Source organism: Neolamprologus brichardi, chromosome 18 (assembly GCF_056152115.1).
Source record: "Neolamprologus brichardi isolate AB-2024 chromosome 18, ASM5615211v1, whole genome shotgun sequence".
Taxonomy (NCBI): Eukaryota; Metazoa; Chordata; class Actinopteri; order Cichliformes; family Cichlidae; genus Neolamprologus; species Neolamprologus brichardi.
In genome coordinates, this window is record NC_142121.1 from 4,963,432 (window position 1) to 4,980,653 (window position 17,222).

General features: G+C 50.4%; 35 non-coding genes and 1 pseudogene across 35 annotated transcripts; all 36 read right to left on the reverse strand.

Annotated features, from left to right (window-relative positions):
* On the reverse strand, positions 1-164 carry LOC148097396 (U1 spliceosomal RNA). The gene has a single exon (XR_015716897.1). It is a non-coding gene; the product is annotated as a U1 spliceosomal RNA (small nuclear RNA).
* A 175-nt stretch (positions 165-339) lies between these two features.
* On the reverse strand, positions 340-503 carry LOC148097397 (U1 spliceosomal RNA). Its single transcript, XR_015716844.1, has one exon. It is a non-coding gene; the product is annotated as a U1 spliceosomal RNA (small nuclear RNA).
* A 175-nt stretch (positions 504-678) lies between these two features.
* Positions 679-842, reverse strand: LOC148097398 (U1 spliceosomal RNA). Its single transcript, XR_015716845.1, has one exon. It is a non-coding gene; the product is annotated as a U1 spliceosomal RNA (small nuclear RNA).
* Positions 843-1,017: 175 nt separating this feature from the next.
* On the reverse strand, positions 1,018-1,181 carry LOC148097399 (U1 spliceosomal RNA). The gene has a single exon (XR_015716846.1). It is a non-coding gene; the product is annotated as a U1 spliceosomal RNA (small nuclear RNA).
* A 175-nt stretch (positions 1,182-1,356) lies between these two features.
* LOC148097400 (U1 spliceosomal RNA) lies at positions 1,357-1,520 on the reverse strand. Its single transcript, XR_015716847.1, has one exon. It is a non-coding gene; the product is annotated as a U1 spliceosomal RNA (small nuclear RNA).
* Positions 1,521-1,695: 175 nt separating this feature from the next.
* Positions 1,696-1,859, reverse strand: LOC148097401 (U1 spliceosomal RNA). The gene has a single exon (XR_015716848.1). It is a non-coding gene; the product is annotated as a U1 spliceosomal RNA (small nuclear RNA).
* Positions 1,860-2,034: 175 nt separating this feature from the next.
* LOC148097402 (U1 spliceosomal RNA) lies at positions 2,035-2,198 on the reverse strand. Its single transcript, XR_015716850.1, has one exon. It is a non-coding gene; the product is annotated as a U1 spliceosomal RNA (small nuclear RNA).
* Positions 2,199-2,373: 175 nt separating this feature from the next.
* LOC148097403 (U1 spliceosomal RNA) lies at positions 2,374-2,537 on the reverse strand. Its single transcript, XR_015716898.1, has one exon. It is a non-coding gene; the product is annotated as a U1 spliceosomal RNA (small nuclear RNA).
* A 175-nt stretch (positions 2,538-2,712) lies between these two features.
* Positions 2,713-2,876, reverse strand: LOC148097404 (U1 spliceosomal RNA). The gene has a single exon (XR_015716851.1). It is a non-coding gene; the product is annotated as a U1 spliceosomal RNA (small nuclear RNA).
* Positions 2,877-3,051: 175 nt separating this feature from the next.
* On the reverse strand, positions 3,052-3,215 carry LOC148097405 (U1 spliceosomal RNA). The gene has a single exon (XR_015716852.1). It is a non-coding gene; the product is annotated as a U1 spliceosomal RNA (small nuclear RNA).
* A 175-nt stretch (positions 3,216-3,390) lies between these two features.
* LOC148097406 (U1 spliceosomal RNA) lies at positions 3,391-3,554 on the reverse strand. The gene has a single exon (XR_015716853.1). It is a non-coding gene; the product is annotated as a U1 spliceosomal RNA (small nuclear RNA).
* A 175-nt stretch (positions 3,555-3,729) lies between these two features.
* On the reverse strand, positions 3,730-3,893 carry LOC148097407 (U1 spliceosomal RNA). The gene has a single exon (XR_015716854.1). It is a non-coding gene; the product is annotated as a U1 spliceosomal RNA (small nuclear RNA).
* Positions 3,894-4,068: 175 nt separating this feature from the next.
* On the reverse strand, positions 4,069-4,232 carry LOC148097408 (U1 spliceosomal RNA). Its single transcript, XR_015716855.1, has one exon. It is a non-coding gene; the product is annotated as a U1 spliceosomal RNA (small nuclear RNA).
* A 175-nt stretch (positions 4,233-4,407) lies between these two features.
* LOC148097409 (U1 spliceosomal RNA) lies at positions 4,408-4,543 on the reverse strand (annotated as a pseudogene).
* A 5,296-nt stretch (positions 4,544-9,839) lies between these two features.
* On the reverse strand, positions 9,840-10,003 carry LOC148097410 (U1 spliceosomal RNA). Its single transcript, XR_015716856.1, has one exon. It is a non-coding gene; the product is annotated as a U1 spliceosomal RNA (small nuclear RNA).
* A 175-nt stretch (positions 10,004-10,178) lies between these two features.
* Positions 10,179-10,342, reverse strand: LOC148097411 (U1 spliceosomal RNA). Its single transcript, XR_015716857.1, has one exon. It is a non-coding gene; the product is annotated as a U1 spliceosomal RNA (small nuclear RNA).
* A 175-nt stretch (positions 10,343-10,517) lies between these two features.
* Positions 10,518-10,681, reverse strand: LOC148097412 (U1 spliceosomal RNA). The gene has a single exon (XR_015716858.1). It is a non-coding gene; the product is annotated as a U1 spliceosomal RNA (small nuclear RNA).
* A 175-nt stretch (positions 10,682-10,856) lies between these two features.
* Positions 10,857-11,020, reverse strand: LOC148097413 (U1 spliceosomal RNA). The gene has a single exon (XR_015716921.1). It is a non-coding gene; the product is annotated as a U1 spliceosomal RNA (small nuclear RNA).
* Positions 11,021-11,195: 175 nt separating this feature from the next.
* Positions 11,196-11,359, reverse strand: LOC148097414 (U1 spliceosomal RNA). Its single transcript, XR_015716859.1, has one exon. It is a non-coding gene; the product is annotated as a U1 spliceosomal RNA (small nuclear RNA).
* A 175-nt stretch (positions 11,360-11,534) lies between these two features.
* Positions 11,535-11,698, reverse strand: LOC148097415 (U1 spliceosomal RNA). The gene has a single exon (XR_015716861.1). It is a non-coding gene; the product is annotated as a U1 spliceosomal RNA (small nuclear RNA).
* A 175-nt stretch (positions 11,699-11,873) lies between these two features.
* On the reverse strand, positions 11,874-12,037 carry LOC148097416 (U1 spliceosomal RNA). The gene has a single exon (XR_015716862.1). It is a non-coding gene; the product is annotated as a U1 spliceosomal RNA (small nuclear RNA).
* A 175-nt stretch (positions 12,038-12,212) lies between these two features.
* On the reverse strand, positions 12,213-12,376 carry LOC148097417 (U1 spliceosomal RNA). The gene has a single exon (XR_015716863.1). It is a non-coding gene; the product is annotated as a U1 spliceosomal RNA (small nuclear RNA).
* Positions 12,377-12,551: 175 nt separating this feature from the next.
* Positions 12,552-12,715, reverse strand: LOC148097418 (U1 spliceosomal RNA). The gene has a single exon (XR_015716864.1). It is a non-coding gene; the product is annotated as a U1 spliceosomal RNA (small nuclear RNA).
* A 175-nt stretch (positions 12,716-12,890) lies between these two features.
* LOC148097419 (U1 spliceosomal RNA) lies at positions 12,891-13,054 on the reverse strand. Its single transcript, XR_015716865.1, has one exon. It is a non-coding gene; the product is annotated as a U1 spliceosomal RNA (small nuclear RNA).
* Positions 13,055-13,229: 175 nt separating this feature from the next.
* Positions 13,230-13,393, reverse strand: LOC148097420 (U1 spliceosomal RNA). Its single transcript, XR_015716866.1, has one exon. It is a non-coding gene; the product is annotated as a U1 spliceosomal RNA (small nuclear RNA).
* A 175-nt stretch (positions 13,394-13,568) lies between these two features.
* On the reverse strand, positions 13,569-13,732 carry LOC148097421 (U1 spliceosomal RNA). Its single transcript, XR_015716867.1, has one exon. It is a non-coding gene; the product is annotated as a U1 spliceosomal RNA (small nuclear RNA).
* Positions 13,733-13,907: 175 nt separating this feature from the next.
* Positions 13,908-14,071, reverse strand: LOC148097422 (U1 spliceosomal RNA). Its single transcript, XR_015716868.1, has one exon. It is a non-coding gene; the product is annotated as a U1 spliceosomal RNA (small nuclear RNA).
* A 175-nt stretch (positions 14,072-14,246) lies between these two features.
* LOC148097423 (U1 spliceosomal RNA) lies at positions 14,247-14,410 on the reverse strand. Its single transcript, XR_015716869.1, has one exon. It is a non-coding gene; the product is annotated as a U1 spliceosomal RNA (small nuclear RNA).
* A 175-nt stretch (positions 14,411-14,585) lies between these two features.
* On the reverse strand, positions 14,586-14,749 carry LOC148097424 (U1 spliceosomal RNA). Its single transcript, XR_015716870.1, has one exon. It is a non-coding gene; the product is annotated as a U1 spliceosomal RNA (small nuclear RNA).
* Positions 14,750-14,924: 175 nt separating this feature from the next.
* LOC148097425 (U1 spliceosomal RNA) lies at positions 14,925-15,088 on the reverse strand. The gene has a single exon (XR_015716872.1). It is a non-coding gene; the product is annotated as a U1 spliceosomal RNA (small nuclear RNA).
* Positions 15,089-15,263: 175 nt separating this feature from the next.
* Positions 15,264-15,427, reverse strand: LOC148097426 (U1 spliceosomal RNA). Its single transcript, XR_015716899.1, has one exon. It is a non-coding gene; the product is annotated as a U1 spliceosomal RNA (small nuclear RNA).
* Positions 15,428-15,602: 175 nt separating this feature from the next.
* LOC148097427 (U1 spliceosomal RNA) lies at positions 15,603-15,766 on the reverse strand. Its single transcript, XR_015716873.1, has one exon. It is a non-coding gene; the product is annotated as a U1 spliceosomal RNA (small nuclear RNA).
* Positions 15,767-15,941: 175 nt separating this feature from the next.
* Positions 15,942-16,105, reverse strand: LOC148097428 (U1 spliceosomal RNA). The gene has a single exon (XR_015716874.1). It is a non-coding gene; the product is annotated as a U1 spliceosomal RNA (small nuclear RNA).
* Positions 16,106-16,280: 175 nt separating this feature from the next.
* Positions 16,281-16,444, reverse strand: LOC148097429 (U1 spliceosomal RNA). Its single transcript, XR_015716875.1, has one exon. It is a non-coding gene; the product is annotated as a U1 spliceosomal RNA (small nuclear RNA).
* Positions 16,445-16,619: 175 nt separating this feature from the next.
* Positions 16,620-16,783, reverse strand: LOC148097430 (U1 spliceosomal RNA). Its single transcript, XR_015716876.1, has one exon. It is a non-coding gene; the product is annotated as a U1 spliceosomal RNA (small nuclear RNA).
* A 175-nt stretch (positions 16,784-16,958) lies between these two features.
* LOC148097431 (U1 spliceosomal RNA) lies at positions 16,959-17,122 on the reverse strand. The gene has a single exon (XR_015716877.1). It is a non-coding gene; the product is annotated as a U1 spliceosomal RNA (small nuclear RNA).
* Positions 17,123-17,222: the final 100 nt, after the last annotated feature.

Consider the following 17,222-nt stretch of genomic DNA (forward strand, 5'->3'; position numbering starts at 1 on the left):
GAGGGGAGAGCGCGAACGCAGTCCCCCACTACCACAAATTATGCAGTTGAGATTCCCGCATTTGGGGAATTCACAGGGGTCAGCACAACCGCAGTGCAATGGTTGAGCCTCGCCCTGGGTGAACCACCTTCGTGATCATGGTATTTCCCCTGCCAGGTAAGTATGAGTTGCCAGCGTGGGAGACAGGGGTCCCCTTTCCACATGCAGCACTCTGGCTGATGGTGCCTAACACGCATAATGCCTGAATCCAAGGACGGTGAGCACGCCATCGCATTTTCTCCCAGTTCAAAGGGCGCACCGAGAGAAGAGCAGACACTCTTTGCTTTTGGACACAAGAGTGAGGGGAGAGCGCGAACGCAGTCCCCCACTACCACAAATTATGCAGTTGAGATTCCCGCATTTGGGGAATTCACAGGGGTCAGCACAACCGCAGTGCAATGGTTGAGCCTCGCCCTGGGTGAACCACCTTCGTGATCATGGTATCTCCCCTGCCAGGTAAGTATGAGTTGCCAGCGTGGGAGACAGGGGTCCCCTTTCCACATGCAGCACTCTGGCTGATGGTGCCTAACACGCATAATGCCTGAATCCAAGGACGGTGAGCACGCCATCGCATTTTCTCCCAGTTCAAAGGGCGCACAGAGAGAAGAGCAGACACTCTTTGCTTTTGGACACAAGAGTGAGGGGAGAGCGCGAACGCAGTCCCCCACTACCACAAATTATGCAGTTGAGATTCCCGCATTTGGGGAATTCACAGGGGTCAGCACAACCGCAGTGCAATGGTTGAGCCTCGCCCTGGGTGAACCACCTTCGTGATCATGGTATCTCCCCTGCCAGGTAAGTATGAGTTGCCAGCGTGGGAGACAGGGGTCCCCTTTCCACATGCAGCACTCTGGCTGATGGTGCCTAACACGCATAATGCCTGAATCCAAGGACGGTGAGCACGCCATCGCATTTTCTCCCAGTTCAAAGGGCGCACCGAGAGAAGAGCAGACACTCTTTGCTTTTGGACACATGTGTGAGGGGAGAGCGCGAACGCAGTCCCCCACTACCACAAATTATGCAGTTGAGATTCCCGCATTTGGGGAATTCACAGGGGTCAGCACAACCGCAGTGCAATGGTTGAGCCTCGCCCTGGGTGAACCACCTTCGTGATCATGGTATCTCCCCTGCCAGGTAAGTATGAGTTGCCAGCGTGGGAGACAGGGGTCCCCTTTCCACATGCAGCACTCTGGCTGATGGTGCCTAACACGCATAATGCCTGAATCCAAGGACGGTGAGCACGCCATCGCATTTTCTCCCAGTTCAAAGGGCGCACCGAGAGAATAGCAGACACTCTTTGCTTTTGGACACAAGAGTGAGGGGAGAGCGCGAACGCAGTCCCCCACTACCACAAATTATGCAGTTGAGATTCCCGCATTTGGGGAATTCACAGGGGTCAGCACAACCGCAGTGCAATGGTTGAGCCTCGCCCTGGGTGAACCACCTTCGTGATCATGGTATCTCCCCTGCCAGGTAAGTATGAGTTGCCAGCGTGGGAGACAGGGGTCCCCTTTCCACATGCAGCACTCTGGCTGATGGTGCCTAACACGCATAATGCCTGAATCCAAGGACGGTGAGCACGCCATCGCATTTTCTCCCAGTTCAAAGGGCGCACAGAGAGAAGAGCAGACACTCTTTGCTTTTGGACACAAGAGTGAGGGGAGAGCGCGAACGCAGTCCCCCACTACCACAAATTATGCAGTTGAGATTCCCGCATTTGGGGAATTCACAGGGGTCAGCACAACCGCAGTGCAATGGTTGAGCCTCGCCCTGGGTGAACCACCTTCGTGATCATGGTATCTCCCCTGCCAGGTAAGTATGAGTTGCCAGCGTGGGAGACAGGGGTCCCCTTTCCACATGCAGCACTCTGGCTGATGGTGCCTAACATGCATAATGCTTGAATCCAAGGACGGTGAGCACGCCATCGCATTTTCTCCCAGTTCAAAGGGCGCACCGAGAGAAGAGCAGACACTCTTTGCTTTTGGACACAAGAGTGAGGGGAGAGCGCGAACGCAGTCCCCCACTACCACAAATTATGCAGTTGAGATTCCCGCATTTGGGGAATTCACAGGGGTCAGCACAACCGCAGTGCAATGGTTGAGCCTCGCCCTGGGTGAACCACCTTCGTGATCATGGTATCTCCCCTGCCAGGTAAGTATGAGTTGCCAGCGTGGGAGACAGGGGTCCCCTTTCCACATGCAGCACTCTGGCTGATGGTGCCTAACACGCATAATGCCTGAATCCAAGGACGGTGAGCACGCCATCGCATTTTCTCCCAGTTCAAAGGGCGCACCGAGAGAAGAGCAGACACTCTTTGCTTTTGGACACAAGAGTGAGGGGAGAGCGCGAACGCAGTCCCCCACTACCACAAATTATGCAGTTGAGATTCCCGCATTTGGGGAATTCACAGGGGTCAGCACAACCGCAGTGCAATGGTTGAGCCTCGCCCTGGGTGAACCACCTTCGTGATCATGGTATTTCCCCTGCCAGGTAAGTATGAGTTGCCAGCGTGGGAGACAGGGGTCCCCTTTCCACATGCAGCACTCTGGCTGATGGTGCCTAACACGCATAATGCCTGAATCCAAGGACGGTGAGCACGCCATCGCATTTTCTCCCAGTTCAAAGGGCGCACCGAGAGAAGAGCAGACACTCTTTGCTTTTGGACACAAGAGTGAGGGGAGAGCGCGAACGCAGTCCCCCACTACCACAAATTATGCAGTTGAGATTCCCGCATTTGGGGAATTCACAGGGGTCAGCACAACCGCAGTGCAATGGTTGAGCCTCGCCCTGGGTGAACCACCTTCGTGATCATGGTATCTCCCCTGCCAGGTAAGTATGAGTTGCCAGCGTGGGAGACAGGGGTCCCCTTTCCACATGCAGCACTCTGGCTGATGGTGCCTAACACGCATAATGCCTGAATCCAAGGACGGTGAGCACGCCATCGCATTTTCTCCCAGTTCAAAGGGCGCACCGAGAGAAGAGCAGACACTCTTTGCTTTTGGACACAAGAGTGAGGGGAGAGCGCGAACGCAGTCCCCCACTACCACAAATTATGCAGTTGAGATTCCCGCATTTGGGGAATTCACAGGGGTCAGCACAACCGCAGTGCAATGGTTGAGCCTCGCCCTGGGTGAACCACCTTCGTGATCATGGTATCTCCCCTGCCAGGTAAGTATGAGTTGCCAGCGTGGGAGACAGGGGTCCCCTTTCCACATGCAGCACTCTGGCTGATGGTGCCTAACACGCATAATGCCTGAATCCAAGGACGGTGAGCACGCCATCGCATTTTCTCCCAGTTCAAAGGGCGCACCGAGAGAAGAGCAGACACTCTTTGCTTTTGGACACATGTGTGAGGGGAGAGCGCGAACGCAGTCCCCCACTACCACAAATTATGCAGTTGAGATTCCCGCATTTGGGGAATTCACAGGGGTCAGCACAACCGCAGTGCAATGGTTGAGCCTCGCCCTGGGTGAACCACCTTCGTGATCATGGTATCTCCCCTGCCAGGTAAGTATGAGTTGCCAGCGTGGGAGACAGGGGTCCCCTTTCCACATGCAGCACTCTGGCTGATGGTGCCTAACACGCATAATGCCTGAATCCAAGGACGGTGAGCACGCCATCGCATTTTCTCCCAGTTCAAAGGGCGCACCGAGAGAAGAGCAGACACTCTTTGCTTTTGGACACAAGAGTGAGGGGAGAGCGCGAACGCAGTCCCCCACTACCACAAATTATGCAGTTGAGATTCCCGCATTTGGGGAATTCACAGGGGTCAGCACAACCGCAGTGCAATGGTTGAGCCTCGCCCTGGGTGAACCACCTTCGTGATCATGGTATCTCCCCTGCCAGGTAAGTATGAGTTGCCAGCGTGGGAGACAGGGGTCCCCTTTCCACATGCAGCACTCTGGCTGATGGTGCCTAACACGCATAATGCCTGAATCCAAGGACGGTGAGCACACCATCGCATTTTCTCCCAGTTCAAAGGGCGCACCGAGAGAAGAGCAGACACTCTTTGCTTTTGGACACAAGAGTGAGGGGAGAGCGCGAACGCAGTCCCCCACTACCACAAATTATGCAGTTGAGATTCCCGCATTTGGGGAATTCACAGGGGTCAGCACAACCGCAGTGCAATGGTTGAGCCTCGCCCTGGGTGAACCACCTTCGTGATCATGGTATCTCCCCTGCCAGGTAAGTATGAGTTGCCAGCGTGGGAGACAGGGGTCCCCTTTCCACATGCAGCACTCTGGCTGATGGTGCCTAACACGCATAATGCCTGAATCCAAGGACGGTGAGCACGCCATCGCATTTTCTCCCAGTTCAAAGGGCGCACCGAGAGAAGAGCAGACACTCTTTGCTTTTGGACACAAGAGTGAGGGGAGAGCGCGAACGCAGTCCCCCACTACCACAAATTATGCAGTTGAGATTCCCGCATTTGGGGAATTCACAGGGGTCAGCACAACCGCAGTGCAATGGTTGAGCCTCGCCCTGGGTGAACCAATTCAAATTTCAATTTTCAAAGAGTTTTATTGTTCAAAACCAAAATTACATCAATTCATTCATAAAAAATAAACAAAGATACATCGGAAATCAAAACCCAAATGGGGAAACCCACAAAGGGAAAAACAAAAACAAAAGGGGTCAAAACAATAACTATTACTCTCACATTATTTTACATACAAATGTTCAAATACTTTCTTGGTACTTTCCACATCTTTCTTTTGTTCTCTTCACTTTCCCCTAAGGAGATTCTTATAATATAATCCTTCAACAAACTAATCGTGCTGTTGATTACAACTCTTTCCGATATTTCATACTTTTTAAATACACAGATGTTTCTTGCTCTCCACAAAGCATCTTTTACACAATTCACCATTATCCACCAACATGTTTCCCCTTTCTCCAAAGTTGTTTTCAAAAAACCATACATTATAATTTCATATGTCAACTCTTCTTTACTTAGATCTTTCAACCATTGTCTTAATAGGCCCCACACTTTTTTTGCAAAGAAACATTCCCAAAATATATGTTTAATTGTCTCGTCTTCTCCACACCGCTTTCTTGGGCACTGTGCACTCCTCGTGCACTCCCTCTTTTTCAAAAAAGCCCTTGTCGGCAGACATTCTTGGGCAGCTTGCCACGCTAAGTCCTTATGAGAGTTTAGCAGAAATTTATTATTTACATTACCCCAAGCCATTTTTGTGTGGATTTCACGTAATTGTCCTATCGGTGACATACTAACTGTTGGGAACAATATATCCTCTATAGTTGCACGTGTTATCTCCTGGGATGTAATCTTAGTCGGAAACCGTTTTAACAAACGAATCGCTACTTTGTAAATTACAGGATATTGTTCAGAGAAGGGCACGTTAAGGGGGGGGCGCACACCCCACGCCTGTAACACTTTCCAACCCACCCAAAACCTTGTAAAATATGGCCAAATCTTATCTTTAGGGTCACTAAAACATGCCTTAAAAATTGGGGTGATAAACATGGCATTGCACTTGGACTCTATTTCTGGTACTGCTCTCCCCCCTTTCCCTACTGGCTTGTACATAATTTCTCTCTTTGCCCTCTCATGTTGACCTCCCCAAAGGAAATAAAACATGGCCTTCCTCAATGATATTAATATTTCGTAAGGGATTGGCAACGTCGTTGCCAAAAATGCTATAGAGGCCATTACTTCAGCTTTTAGCACCAGAACCTTACCTATAAAGGAGAGTTCCCTATCTTTCCAGTTCAACAGTTTCCCTTGTATTTTTTGTAATTTTGAATTCCAATTCTTAATTTGCATATTTTCTCCTATTTCCACCCCTAAAATTTTCAACGTTTCCGATTTTTCTTGCAATCCTCTTTTTTCTTTAATCTCCCGCCACTTAAAATAAATCACCTCACTCTTCTCTTTATTAATTTTCATCCCTGAAGCTGCTGAAAAAGCTTCACAAACTGCCAAACTTACTTCAATCGACTTATTGTCCGTAAGCAGCAGAGTTATATCATCCATATACATGGAAAATTTAATTTCCAACCCTCCGCTACCCGGTGGGGTCAACCCTTTAATTAGCTCATTAGTTCTTAATGCACACGCTAATGGCTCCATCACTAATATAAATAAGGTGGGAGATAACGGGCATCCCTGCCTTACTCCAGCTTTCACTGCAACTGTAGTAGTCTGTACACCATTCACATTCACAACACTACTACAACCAGAATACAACACCCGAATCCATCTCCGAAAAACTTCTCCAAATCCTAATTTATCTAGGACTTTCATCAGAAAGGCATGGCTGACGTTGTCAAAGGCTTTTTCTAAATCCAAGCTTAACCCACAAAGGGGGATATTCCGCTCATGGCTGTAAAGGTAGCTATCCCTTATAATCGCTAAACTATCCGTCATCTTACGTCCATGTATCCCACATGTTTGTTCCACTCCAACTAACTTAGGTACCACTGTCTGTAAACGAAAAAAAAGGGCTTTTGCTAAAATCTTGATATCTACCCCCAACAATGTCAGGGGTCTCCAATTTCTCAAATCTTTTTTAGAACCCTTTTTCCATAACAGGGAAATCACTCCTGTATTCATGGACGTTGACCATACACCTTTATCCCACGCTTCTTTATAAACCTTGCACAACAAAGAGCTAAGTTGTTCCCAAAAGGCCTGATAGTATTCCTTAGGTAAGCCATCCATACCTGGTGACTTGTTATCTTGCATACTTTCCATAGCTCTTGCGATTTCCTCTTGTGTTATAACTTCATCTAAATTTATACTATCTTCTGGATCCAATTTTTGTGTTAACTTAGAGAGAAAGGATTCTACAATCGCCTCATCAATATTTTGTTCTTTGTACAAGTTGGTATAAAAAGAATGTACTACCTTTAAAATTTCTTGGGTACTTTTCACTTCTTTCCCTTCTTCATTAATCAGGCTGACAATAGCAGGTTTAGATTTATACAATTTTTTAAAAAAATATCTCGTACATTTTTCATTTTCTTCCACATGTTTTACCCTACTCCGTATTAATACTCCCTTGCTTTTCTCATTTAAAACTACCATCATTTCTTTTTTCAGATTCATAATCTCTTCACTAACATCAAAGCCCAAATTCAGGAGGTTGTAAAACCTTTGTAATTTTGCTTGCTTTCTCAATAACCATTGTCTCCTCCTCTTTGCCCGCCTTTTCCCTTCAAGACTAAAAAATACTTGGGTCCTAATCTTTATACTCTCCCACCATTCCCCTACAGATTCATATAGTGGTTGTAGGGAGACCCATTGTTGTAATTTAAGTTTATACCTTCCCGTAACCTTCCCGTCCTTCAATAGATTCAGATTTAGTTTCCATGGCCCTGGGGCCGACTGAAAGGAAGATTGAATACTAAATCCACACATGACCTTATGGTGATCAGAAAAAGGTACTGGTTCCACTTTACATGACAGGGGTATTAAGCCTTCACTGGCAAACAAAAAATCAATCCGTGAAAAGGACTTATTATTAGACCAGGTATATCCTGGGTCTGACGGGTTAAGCAATCTAAACACGTCTTTCAAATTACCGTCTTTAATCAAATTATCTAATGCACAAGTACTTGAATCTTTCTTAACTGTTGAAGCCGCCCCCTGGATTCCACTTGTTTCTGGTGTACAATTAAAATCCCCACCCATTATTATCTGTCTTCTATTACAAAGAAAAGGTTGTAATATTTGAAATAATGCCGTCCGTTCTTTCAACTCTGTATGTCCATAGACATTAATAATCCTAAGCTTACTCCCATTTTTTTCTACATCTATACATAAAGCTCTTCCGTCCACCACTACCTCCACATTTTCTATGTTAATAGTTTTATTATTAATCAAAAGACCTACACCTGACATCCGGTTTTGGTTATCCCCTGACCAAAAGGATTGGCCATATGTCCATCGTTTTGCAAACTTTGTGTAATTGTCCATAAAGGGAAGGGCACATTCTTGAAGAAGGCAAATGTCCCCACCCGTTTCATGTAATACATTAAAGACAGATTGACACTTCACTGCATCATTCAACCCTCTTGTATTGATCGTCGATACATGAAAGGAGTTTATGTTATTACTAAATAGGGGGAATCTTTACACTCTGGCTTTTATTAATTAAGTCTCTTGCTATGGTTTTACCTTCTTCTTTTTCTTTTTCCGTGGGAGCCATACCGTAATCGGAGCACTCACATCATTACTTTCCTGCTGGCTTTCCTGAACAACTCCCTGGGTAGATATCTGTCTTTGTTCTTCAAGTACAGGTATTGACAAGGAGTCTATTTGGTCCTGAATTTCTGAATCCAAGTTCCCCGTAGACGACTCTGTTGAAGTGTTTATCTGTCGTTTTTGTGATGTCAGCGCTACAGTTACGTTTACTTGTGGTGACAATTCGGGAAGAATTGTTATGTTATCTTCAATGTCACAAGCTGGTAATGAAAACCCTCCCTCTTCTAGGTTGATAGTTTGGTTTGATTGCAACGCTGAAATCTCCGAAAACATGTAATCAAGCATGTCTCGGCACTCTTGGGATGTCGACGGCTGTGAAATGGTATGAATACCTGAGCAAACGGCCATCTCCTCCTGGGTCTCCTCCTGTGTCTTAGGCTCTGTTTCTATTTGAAATTCTTCCTTCTCCTCCGTCGTTAAGTCCTCATTGGTAATCACTTGGGAGGGGGGGGAGGGCACTTCAGCTTGTTCCCCACCCCAGCTGAAGGTCGTTTGATCCTCAACCTCTTCCTGCTGAAACTCATTGACTTGATTGTTAATCACATCTTCAACAGCTGGGAGACTTCCTCCAATTAAACTTGGTATCTCCTCTAATTGCTGTTGATACGTTCTTTTCGCTTTATTTGCGTAAGATTGGGGGCATGCCCTAAAGGTATGTCCTTCACCCCCGCAAAGATTACATTTCCGTGGGAAAGGACATTCAGTTGTAGTGTGCTCTTCACTGTTACAGTTTTTGCAGACTACATTTTCACACTCTGCGGCTAAATGGTCATTACCGCCACATTTACGGCATGTTTTTGGTTGCCCTGGGTAGAAAACATATCCTCTGATTGCCCCCAATTGAATAATTGGGGGCAGATGGATCAAATCACCAGAGGTCTCATCTCTATGCAGGTGGACGTAAAAACGATATGCTCCAGTTCTAATTCCGTCTTCGTCTTTTAAGTCCAAGCCTCTCTTCACCATACATTTGAAAGACAACCAGGTCGTAATGTCTTCCACTCTCAGATATTCAGAGTGCATAATTACTGTCACAGCTTTGGGCTCTCTACCAGATAACGGTGTCATTTTGATATTCTCGAGCTCAGGCCTAGTTTGTTTGAGTCTATTAAAGTTATTCAGACATGATTCGTAGAAAGTACTAGTGGCAAAAATCACCTCATAACTTTTCTTTCCCGGCAAGCCAAAGATATAGTCGATCTGCGTCGGTGAGAATCCCAACTCTTTCTGTATAACAATCCTGCTGAACTTTAGTCGGTCCATTTCGCAATTCCCTTGCATCTCAAAACGCACAGCGTTCCTCCTGGAACCTGTCATGTTAGCAGTCTTTGTCGCCATGGTGGGTGTGGGTGAACCACCTTCGTGATCATGGTATCTCCCCTGCCAGGTAAGTATGAGTTGCCAGCGTGGGAGACAGGGGTCCCCTTTCCACATGCAGCACTCTGGCTGATGGTGCCTAACACGCATAATGCCTGAATCCAAGGACAGTGAGCACGCCATCGCATTTTCTCCCAGTTCAAAGGGCGCACCGAGAGAAGAGCAGACACTCTTTGCTTTTGGACACAAGAGTGAGGGGAGAGCGCGAACGCAGTCCCCCACTACCACAAATTATGCAGTTGAGATTCCCGCATTTGGGGAATTCACAGGGGTCAGCACAACCGCAGTGCAATGGTTGAGCCTCGCCCTGGGTGAACCACCTTCGTGATCATGGTATCTCCCCTGCCAGGTAAGTATGAGTTGCCAGCGTGGGAGACAGGGGTCCCCTTTCCACATGCAGCACTCTGGCTGATGGTGCCTAACACGCATAATGCCTGAATCCAAGGACGGTGAGCACGCCATCGCATTTTCTCCCAGTTCAAAGGGCGCACCGAGAGAAGAGCAGACACTCTTTGCTTTTGGACACAAGAGTGAGGGGAGAGCGCGAACGCAGTCCCCCACTACCACAAATTATGCAGTTGAGATTCCCGCATTTGGGGAATTCACAGGGGTCAGCACAACCGCAGTGCAATGGTTGAGCCTCGCCCTGGGTGAACCACCTTCGTGATCATGGTATCTCCCCTGCCAGGTAAGTATGAGTTGCCAGCGTGGGAGACAGGGGTCCCCTTTCCACATGCAGCACTCTGGCTGATGGTGCCTAACACGCATAATGCCTGAATCCAAGGACGGTGAGCACGCCATCGCATTTTCTCCCAGTTCAAAGGGCGCACCGAGAGAATACCAGACACTCTTTGCTTTTGGACACAAGAGTGAGGGGAGAGCGCGAACGCAGTCCCCCACTACCACAAATTATGCAGTTGAGATTCCCGCATTTGGGGAATTCACAGGGGTCAGCACAACCGCAGTGCAATGGTTGAGCCTCGCCCTGGGTGAACCACCTTCGTGATCATGGTATCTCCCCTGCCAGGTAAGTATGAGTTGCCAGCGTGGGAGACAGGGGTCCCCTTTCCACATGCAGCACTCTGGCTGATGGTGCCTAACACGCATAATGCCTGAATCCAAGGACGGTGAGCACGCCATCGCATTTTCTCCCAGTTCAAAGGGCGCACAGAGAGAAGAGCAGACACTCTTTGCTTTTGGACACAAGAGTGAGGGGAGAGCGCGAACGCAGTCCCCCACTACCACAAATTATGCAGTTGAGATTCCCACATTTGGGGAATTCACAGGGGTCAGCACAACCGCAGTGCAATGGTTGAGCCTCGCCCTGGGTGAACCACCTTCGTGATCATGGTATCTCCCCTGCCAGGTAAGTATGAGTTGCCACCATGGGAGACAGGGGTCCCCTTTCCACATGCAGCACTCTGGCTGATGGTGCCTAACACGCATAATGCCTGAATCCAAGGACGGTGAGCACGCCATCGCATTTTCTCCCAGTTCAAAGGGCGCACCGAGAGAAGAGCAGACACTCTTTGCTTTTGGACACAAGAGTGAGGGGAGAGCGCGAACGCAGTCCCCCACTACCACAAATTATGCAGTTGAGATTCCCGCATTTGGGGAATTCACAGGGGTCAGCACAACCGCAGTGCAATGGTTGAGCCTCGCCCTGGGTGAACCACCTTCGTGATCATGGTATCTCCCCTGCCAGGTAAGTATGAGTTGCCAGCGTGGGAGACAGGGGTCCCCTTTCCACATGCAGCACTCTGGCTGATGGTGCCTAACACGCATAATGCCTGAATCCAAGGACGGTGAGCACGCCATCGCATTTTCTCCCAGTTCAAAGGGCGCACCGAGAGAAGAGCAGACACTCTTTGCTTTTGGACACAAGAGTGAGGGGAGAGCGCGAACGCAGTCCCCCACTACCACAAATTATGCAGTTGAGATTCCCGCATTTGGGGAATTCACAGGGGTCAGCACAACCGCAGTGCAATGGTTGAGCCTCGCCCTGGGTGAACCACCTTCGTGATCATGGTATCTCCCCTGCCAGGTAAGTATGAGTTGCCAGCGTGGGAGACAGGGGTCCCCTTTCCACATGCAGCACTCTGGCTGATGGTGCCTAACACGCATAATGCCTGAATCCAAGGACGGTGAGCACGCCATCGCATTTTCTCCCAGTTCAAAGGGCGCACCGAGAGAAGAGCAGACACTCTTTGCTTTTGGACACAAGAGTGAGGGGAGAGCGCGAACGCAGTCCCCCACTACCACAAATTATGCAGTTGAGATTCCCGCATTTGGGGAATTCACAGGGGTCAGCACAACCGCAGTGCAATGGTTGAGCCTCGCCCTGGGTGAACCACCTTCGTGATCATGGTATCTCCCCTGCCAGGTAAGTATGAGTTGCCACCATGGGAGACAGGGGTCCCCTTTCCACATGCAGCACTCTGGCTGATGGTGCCTAACACGCATAATGCCTGAATCCAAGGACGGTGAGCACGCCATCGCATTTTCTCCCAGTTCAAAGGGCGCACCGAGAGAAGAGCAGACACTCTTTGCTTTTGGACACAAGAGTGAGGGGAGAGCGCGAACGCAGTCCCCCACTACCACAAATTATGCAGTTGAGATTCCCGCATTTGGGGAATTCACAGGGGTCAGCACAACCGCAGTGCAATGGTTGAGCCTCGCCCTGGGTGAACCACCTTCGTGATCATGGTATCTCCCCTGCCAGGTAAGTATGAGTTGCCAGCGTGGGAGACAGGGGTCCCCTTTCCACATGCAGCACTCTGGCTGATGGTGCCTAACACGCATAATGCCTGAATCCAAGGACGGTGAGCACGCCATCGCATTTTCTCCCAGTTCAAAGGGCGCACCGAGAGAAGAGCAGACACTCTTTGCTTTTGGACACAAGAGTGAGGGGAGAGCGCGAACGCAGTCCCCCACTACCACAAATTATGCAGTTGAGATTCCCGCATTTGGGGAATTCACAGGGGTCAGCACAACCGCAGTGCAATGGTTGAGCCTCGCCCTGGGTGAACCACCTTCGTGATCATGGTATCTCCCCTGCCAGGTAAGTATGAGTTGCCAGCGTGGGAGACAGGGGTCCCCTTTCCACATGCAGCACTCTGGCTGATGGTGCCTAACACGCATAATGCCTGAATCCAAGGACGGTGAGCACGCCATCGCATTTTCTCCCAGTTCAAAGGGCGCACCGAGAGAAGAGCAGACACTCTTTGCTTTTGGACACAAGAGTGAGGGGAGAGCGCGAACGCAGTCCCCCACTACCACAAATTATGCAGTTGAGATTCCCGCATTTGGGGAATTCACAGGGGTCAGCACAACCGCAGTGCAATGGTTGAGCCTCGCCCTGGGTGAACCACCTTCGTGATCATGGTATCTCCCCTGCCAGGTAAGTATGAGTTGCCAGCGTGGGAGACAGGGGTCCCCTTTCCACATGCAGCACTCTGGCTGATGGTGCCTAACACGCATAATGCCTGAATCCAAGGACGGTGAGCACGCCATCGCATTTTCTCCCAGTTCAAAGGGCGCACCGAGAGAATAGCAGACACTCTTTGCTTTTGGACACAAGAGTGAGGGGAGAGCGCGAACGCAGTCCCCCACTACCACAAATTATGCAGTTGAGATTCCCGCATTTGGGGAATTCACAGGGGTCAGCACAACCGCAGTGCAATGGTTGAGCCTCGCCCTGGGTGAACCACCTTCGTGATCATGGTATCTCCCCTGCCAGGTAAGTATGAGTTGCCACCATGGGAGACAGGGGTCCCCTTTCCACATGCAGCACTCTGGCTGATGGTGCCTAACACGCATAATGCCTGAATCCAAGGACGGTGAGCACGCCATCGCATTTTCTCCCAGTTCAAAGGGCGCACCGAGAGAAGAGCAGACACTCTTTGCTTTTGGACACAAGAGTGAGGGGAGAGCGCGAACGCAGTCCCCCACTACCACAAATTATGCAGTTGAGATTCCCGCATTTGGGGAATTCACAGGGGTCAGCACAACCGCAGTGCAATGGTTGAGCCTCGCCCTGGGTGAACCACCTTCGTGATCATGGTATCTCCCCTGCCAGGTAAGTATGAGTTGCCAGCGTGGGAGACAGGGGTCCCCTTTCCACATGCAGCACTCTGGCTGATGGTGCCTAACACGCATAATGCCTGAATCCAAGGACGGTGAGCACGCCATCGCATTTTCTCCCAGTTCAAAGGGCGCACCGAGAGAAGAGCAGACACTCTTTGCTTTTGGACACAAGAGTGAGGGGAGAGCGCGAACGCAGTCCCCCACTACCACAAATTATGCAGTTGAGATTCCCGCATTTGGGGAATTCACAGGGGTCAGCACAACCGCAGTGCAATGGTTGAGCCTCGCCCTGGGTGAACCACCTTCGTGATCATGGTATCTCCCCTGCCAGGTAAGTATGAGTTGCCAGCGTGGGAGACAGGGGTCCCCTTTCCACATGCAGCACTCTGGCTGATGGTGCCTAACACGCATAATGCCTGAATCCAAGGACGGTGAGCACGCCATCGCATTTTCTCCCAGTTCAAAGGGCGCACCGAGAGAAGAGCAGACACTCTTTGCTTTTGGACACAAGAGTGAGGGGAGAGCGCGAACGCAGTCCCCCACTACCACAAATTATGCAGTTGAGATTCCCGCATTTGGGGAATTCACAGGGGTCAGCACAACCGCAGTGCAATGGTTGAGCCTCGCCCTGGGTGAACCACCTTCGTGATCATGGTATCTCCCCTGCCAGGTAAGTATGAGTTGCCAGCGTGGGAGACAGGGGTCCCCTTTCCACATGCAGCACTCTGGCTGATGGTGCCTAACACGCATAATGCCTGAATCCAAGGACGGTGAGCACGCCATCGCATTTTCTCCCAGTTCAAAGGGCGCACCGAGAGAATAGCAGACACTCTTTGCTTTTGGACACAAGAGTGAGGGGAGAGCGCGAACGCAGTCCCCCACTACCACAAATTATGCAGTTGAGATTCCCGCATTTGGGGAATTCACAGGGGTCAGCACAACCGCAGTGCAATGGTTGAGCCTCGCCCTGGGTGAACCACCTTCGTGATCATGGTATCTCCCCTGCCAGGTAAGTATGAGTTGCCAGCGTGGGAGACAGGGGTCCCCTTTCCACATGCAGCACTCTGGCTGATGGTGCCTAACATGCATAATGCTTGAATACAAGGACGGTGAGCACGCCATCGCATTTTCTCCCAGTTCAAAGGGCGCACCGAGAGAAGAGCAGACACTCTTTGCTTTTGGACACAAGAGTGAGGGGAGAGCGCGAACGCAGTCCCCCACTACCACAAATTATGCAGTTGAGATTCCCGCATTTGGGGAATTCACAGGGGTCAGCACAACCGCAGTGCAATGGTTGAGCCTCGCCCTGGGTGAACCACCTTCGTGATCATGGTATCTCCCCTGCCAGGTAAGTATGAGTTGCCAGCGTGGGAGACAGGGGTCCCCTTTCCACATGCAGCACTCTGGCTGATGGTGCCTAACACGCATAATGCCTGAATCCAAGGACGGTGAGCACGCCATCGCATTTTCTCCCAGTTCAAAGGGCGCACCGAGAGAAGAGCAGACACTCTTTGCTTTTGGACACAAGAGTGAGGGGAGAGCGCGAACGCAGTCCCCCACTACCACAAATTATGCAGTTGAGATTCCCGCATTTGGGGAATTCACAGGGGTCAGCACAACCGCAGTGCAATGGTTGAGCCTCGCCCTGGGTGAACCACCTTCGTGATCATGGTATTTCCCCTGCCAGGTAAGTATGAGTTGCCAGCGTGGGAGACAGGGGTCCCCTTTCCACATGCAGCACTCTGGCTGATGGTGCCTAACACGCATAATGCCTGAATCCAAGGACGGTGAGCACGCCATCGCATTTTCTCCCAGTTCAAAGGGCGCACCGAGAGAAGAGCAGACACTCTTTGCTTTTGGACACAAGAGTGAGGGGAGAGCGCGAACGCAGTCCCCCACTACCACAAATTATGCAGTTGAGATTCCCGCATTTGGGGAATTCACAGGGGTCAGCACAACCGCAGTGCAATGGTTGAGCCTCGCCCTGGGTGAACCACCTTCGTGATCATGGTATCTCCCCTGCCAGGTAAGTATGAGTTGCCAGCGTGGGAGACAGGGGTCCCCTTTCCACATGCAGCACTCTGGCTGATGGTGCCTAACACGCATAATGCCTGAATCCAAGGACGGTGAGCACGCCATCGCATTTTCTCCCAGTTCAAAGGGCGCACCGAGAGAAGAGCAGACACTCTTTGCTTTTGGACACAAGAGTGAGGGGAGAGCGCGAACGCAGTCCCCCACTACCACAAATTATGCAGTTGAGATTCCCGCATTTGGGGAATTCACAGGGGTCAGCACAACCGCAGTGCAATGGTTGAGCCTCGCCCTGGGTGAACCACCTTCGTGATCATGGTATCTCCCCTGCCAGGTAAGTATGAGTTGCCAGCGTGGGAGACAGGGGTCCCCTTTCCACATGCAGCACTCTGGCTGATGGTGCCTAACACGCATAATGCCTGAATCCAAGGACGGTGAGCACGCCATCGCATTTTCTCCCAGTTCAAAGGGCGCACCGAGAGAAGAGCAGACACTCTTTGCTTTTGGACACATGTGTGAGGGGAGAGCGCGAACGCAGTCCCCCACTACCACAAATTATGCAGTTGAGATTCCCGCATTTGGGGAATTCACAGGGGTCAGCACAACCGCAGTGCAATGGTTGAGCCTCGCCCTGGGTGAACCACCTTCGTGATCATGGTATCTCCCCTGCCAGGTAAGTATGAGTTGCCAGCGTGGGAGACAGGGGTCCCCTTTCCACATGCAGCACTCTGGCTGATGGTGCCTAACACGCATAATGCCTGAATCCAAGGACGGTGAGCACGCCATCGCATTTTCTCCCAGTTCAAAGGGCGCACCGAGAGAAGAGCAGACACTCTTTGCTTTTGGACACAAGAGTGAGGGGAGAGCGCGAACGCAGTCCCCCACTACCACAAATTATGCAGTTGAGATTCCCGCATTTGGGGAATTCACAGGGGTCAGCACAACCGCAGTGCAATGGTTGAGCCTCGCCCTGGGTGAACCACCTTCGTGATCATGGTATCTCCCCTGCCAGGTAAGTATGAGTTGCCAGCGTGGGAGACAGGGGTCCCCTTTCCACATGCAGCACTCTGGCTGATGGTGCCTAACACGCATAATGCCTGAATCCAAGGACGGTGAGCACACCATCGCATTTTCTCCCAGTTCAAAGGGCGCACCGAGAGAAGAGCAGACACTCTTTGCTTTTGGACACAAGAGTGAGGGGAGAGCGCGAACGCAGTCCCCCACTACCACAAATTATGCAGTTGAGATTCCCGCATTTGGGGAATTCACAGGGGTCAGCACAACCGCAGTGCAATGGTTGAGCCTCGCCCTGGGTGAACCACCTTCGTGATCATGGTATCTCCCCTGCCAGGTAAGTATGAGTTGCCAGCGTGGGAGACAGGGGTCCCCTTTCCACATGCAGCACTCTGGCTGATGGTGCCTAACACGCATAATGCCTGAATCCAAGGACGGTGAGCAC